Source organism: Palaemon carinicauda, chromosome 1 (genome assembly GCF_036898095.1).
Source record: "Palaemon carinicauda isolate YSFRI2023 chromosome 1, ASM3689809v2, whole genome shotgun sequence".
Classification (NCBI taxonomy): Eukaryota; Metazoa; Arthropoda; class Malacostraca; order Decapoda; family Palaemonidae; genus Palaemon; species Palaemon carinicauda.
The window spans coordinates 70,781,464-70,786,463 of record NC_090725.1 but is presented as its reverse complement, the minus strand read 5'-3'; the positions used below and the strand labels follow the sequence as shown (position 1 = coordinate 70,786,463).

General features: G+C 30.2%; 1 protein-coding gene across 4 annotated transcripts in view; it reads left to right on the top strand.

Annotated features, from left to right (window-relative positions):
• The window catches only part of sif (still life), a 1,404,800-nt gene that overhangs the window by 1,032,543 nt on the left and 367,257 nt on the right, over positions 1-5,000 (top strand). The window lies entirely within an intron of this gene.

Sequence of the window (5,000 nt, the reverse complement as noted above, 5' to 3'; positions counted from 1 at the left end):
GGCATATTAAGACCATAAACAGACTTGTGAATCGAAGGACATATCTGAGGCCTCTGTTACCCCCCGCCAAATTTGTTGCGAAGGCTATGTTTTGATAGGCGTGTATGTATTTGTGTGTATGACTTGTTTGTGTAGGATGATTGGTCACGATTCAAAGACAATTTATTTTAGATTTTGGAGGGATTAGGTCAAAAGTCAAGGTTAAAGTCACGAAAAGGTCAAAAAACGTCTTTTTGCCATATTGTGGGCAATTTCTATCTGATTTGCATGGCACTGTTGCCAAAATGTGCATAATTTAATTGCATATCTTGTGATAAATCACCGTGATATAGTGATGCCATTATCCATGTTAGCAGCTGGGGGTCAAAGGTCAATGCGGCATATGAACTTGCTGAAAGTGCGTGTTTTTTCCGTGTGTACTGTACCAACCGTGTGTCACACAATCGTACATAATTCATTTGTATAATATTATGCTTGTATCAAGGCTTGTATCTTCGCTCTTCCCTCGCACTAAAAAGAACCAGAATAAACATGTCTGCGTTTCTCCTATGTAACATTGTCTGTTTCTCGAACATGTAATTTCCTGTTGCCTTGAGGTTTTGTATATAAAGGAGAGTGTTCTATAATAAATGAACTCAGTTGCTTTTCACACTGTTATTCGACTTGTCTGCATAAAAAGTATCAAATTCGGTGAGATGTTTAGTTATCATTCAAGGACCATTTAAATGAAATTTGAGAAAGGCGATGGCGAAGGTATGTGCTCTACCGAGTGTCGGTTCTAGTTTTGCAGTAGACTACTAGTTGATGATGATGATGATGATATGACACCTGGAACGAAATGAGATATTTAAAAGACCAAGTTTATAGCTTTTGATTTTATTCTATTTCCTGATGTGGTTTATTTAAGGAATAGTTGTAGAGCATTCATTATACGGGATATAGAGAGCGCTAGTGCTATTCTTCAATTGCTGTGTATTAGATTTTTATTTTTTAAATACTGTTTTTAACTTGCTTTTGTGCTTTTATGTAAAAGTCATATATATATATATATATATATATATTTATACTGTATATATATATATATATATATATACAGAGAGAGAGAGAGAGAGAGAGAGAAATTTCATATATTTATATATACATGTATATGTATATATCTATGCATATACTGTATGTATGTCTATTCATATATCAACTCAAATATATGAACACTTCCATCTTGAAAAAAAAAAAATAAAAAAAAAAAAACATTAGAAAGGCCCTCTGGGAATTATCTAGTGTCCATAGGAAGTACTCGAGTTCGAAATGAAACCATTGGAGAAAAACCCGTTTCCTTGTGGAGTGCTTTGCATACAATAAAATTGCGTATGAGAGAGAGAGAGAGAGAGAGAGAGAGAGAGTCGTCTTTTTTTATTGCGCTCCAGATGAACAGATCGCGGGAAAGTTCGGGGTTCCCAAATACGGTTTATAAAATCATTTTGTTTACACACTTTATAAAACTCACTCTCTCTCTCTCTCTCTCTCTCTCTCTCTCTCTCTCTCTCTCTCTCTCCTCTCTCTCTCTCTCTCTCTCTCTCTCTCTCTCTCTCTCTTTATATATATATATATAGATATGGATATATATATATATATATATATATATATCCATATCCATATCTGTATATACTATATATATATATATATATATATATATATCCATATCTATATATACAGTATATGTATATATATATATATATATATATATATATATATATATATATATATATATATACATACATATATATATATATATATATATATATATATCCATATCTATATATATATATATATATATATATATATATATATATATATCCATATCTATATATACAGTATATATATATATATATATATATATATATATATGTGTGTGTGTGTGTGTGTGTGTGAGTGTATTTTTTTATTGGTAATGGTATGAATACCTTTGATTCTTTACTCTTGTGTTTATTGGATTTTCGTAAATGATTTTTATCAAGCGAAAAGTCAAAATTTACAATAGTTATTTTCTATTATTTATAGATGAAAACTATATAAAACCTGAAATATTTTGGTACGGTTTTTTTTTTTTTTCATTAGAGCTTAAAGATTTCAGTTTTCTGCATTCCAAACAAAAATCAAAATTTACAATAGTTATTTTCTATTATTTATAGATGAAAACTATATAAAACCTGAAATATTTTGGTACGGTTTTTTTTTTCATTAAAGCTAAAAGATTTCAGTTTTCTGCAATCCAAACATACATCAATAAGGACTATTAAACGAGCTTTGAGAATGTGTATTCATCAAGGTCATTCGCCACTTCGATGATTAAATTCATCACAGTGGAAGCTTGAATGAAATTATGGGCAGTAGACGCGCAATATGAAAATGGTATAACATGAATCAAGGTTGACACCAAGTAATGTTATATTGTCCATTTCTTTTAGCGATGCATATTTGCACCGACTCGCGGCGGTGCCCTTTTAGCTCGGAAAAGATTCCGGATCGCTGATTGGTTGGAACCATTTCTTTTAGCGATGCAGATTTGCACCGACTCGCAGCGGTGCCCTTTTAGCTCGGAAAAGTTTCGTGATCGCTGATTGGTTGGAATTATCTCGTCCAACCAATCAGCGATCCGGAAACTTTTCCGAGCTAAAAGTGCACCGCTGCGAGTCGGTGCAAATATGCATCGCTAGAAGAAATGGACTATGGTAACCTTGTAAGTCAGCTCTTCATCACTCTCGAAAGCGTCACCTTGTGCCCAATCAGATTTATCTTCATCCGATTATCCGTACTCAAGATCTTTCATGGAGACATACTCGCAAATAGTTGTCGTTGGTGTCGCTAGGAGGACCTGGATAAAGGCTTTTCATGAAATTTTCTTACACTTTTTGAAAAATATATTGCTCAAAGTTTCCAGAAACATGTAATTATTGTTATTAGCTTCGCCAACTTCGTTGCGAAGGTTATGTTTTGATAGGCGTGTATTTATTATTATTATTATTATTATTATTATTAGCAGTAGTAGTAGTAGTAGTAGTAGTAGTAGTAGTAGTAGTAGTAGTATTACTGTGGTAGTTACTCGATTATTCTCTTTATTTAATTATAAACTGATTTTCCTGAATCGACACCAAATTGAAATTCTTATCTCTGGTAGGTTACTGTTTGTCAAGTTACGAATGACAAAAACATTCCGGAAAAATCAAAAAGATTGTACAATCATGAATGCCATAATAAAAAAAAAAGATTGAGTCTCTAAGGAGTGCCTTTATGGAGTTCATTGATGATTTTTCCTCAACGATTCAAAGTTGCTTCATAACCTCGATCACGTTGCCTTCCAATGTAAGCCCAAAAAGTTAGATTTGCTTCAAGTTTATCACGGAGAGGAAATTTTTGAGTCCAAATCACATAGCCATAGCCTCCGTACCATGGCCTTCTACTGTCTTGGAGTAGAGTTCTTTTGCTTAACCCTTTTACCCCAAAGGACGTACTGGTACGTTTCACAAAACCCATCCCTTTACCCCCATGGACGTACCAGTACGTCCTTGCAAAAAAAATGCTATTAAAATGTTTTTTTTTTCATATTTTTGATAATTTTTTGAAAAAATTCAGGCATTTTCCAAGAGACTGAGACCAACCTGACCTCTCTATGACAAAAATTAAGGCTGTTAGAGCAATTTAAAGAATATATACTGCAAAATGTGCTGGGAAAAAATAATCCCCTGGGGGTTAAGGGTTGGAAATTTCCAAATACCCTGGGGGTAAAAAGGGTTAAGGTACACTTGGGTACGTTGTTTTATCGTATTTCTCTTCCTCTTGTTTTGTTGAAGTTTTTAGTTTATATTTGAAACATCTAATTTTATGTTGTTATTGTTCTTAAAATATTTCATTTTAATTGTTTATTACTTCCCTTGTAGTTTATTTATAACCTTGGTTACTTTCCTCACTTGGTTATTTTTCCCAGTTGGAGCCCTTGGGCTTATAGCATCCTGCTTTTTCAACTAAGGTTATAGCTTAGCTTTTAACAACAACAACAACAATAATAATAATGATAATAATAATAGTAATAATAATAATAATAATAATAATAATAATAATAATAATAAGAACGTAAGCAAAAAACTTTCCATAAAAACTGGGTAAAACTTAATTGAGCTGTGATTTCTTGGTCCTACGATTTAACTTTGATTAAATGTTTACTCTTATTATTATTTTTCTTCTTGTATAAAGTGGATTAGGCAAGTCCCCTTTCAGTAAATACCAGTGATATGAAACTACGTTTTACCCATTTCCTGAATCTAGCTGAATAAATTAAGTGACCTTTTAAAGTTATATATATATAAATATATATATATATATATATATATATATATATATATATATAAATATATATATATATATATATATATATATATATATATATATGTATATATATATGTGTGTGTGTGTGTGTTTATATTTATGTATGTATATATATAAAAATGTATTTATATGTTTAAGTATTTATAAATCTATATATACACTTATATGCCTATATATATATATATATATATATATATATATATATATAATATATATATATATATATATATGCATGCGTGTGTATGTGTTTATATGTATGTATATATATGCGTGTGTATGTGTTTATATGTATGTATATACTGTATGTTTGTATGTATGTACATACATACATACATACATACAAATGTATTTATATGTTTAAGTATTTATAAATCTACATATACACTTGTATGCATATATATATATATATATATATATATATATATATATATATATATAGATATATACACACATATATATATGTATGTATGTATGTATGTATATATATATATATATATATATATATATATATGGGTGTATAAATATACAGTACGTGTGTATTATATACACACATGTATAATAGTTATATAAGAACGTCCACCAAAAATGAAAACGCATAATTTTTAGATGAAATTAAAAGT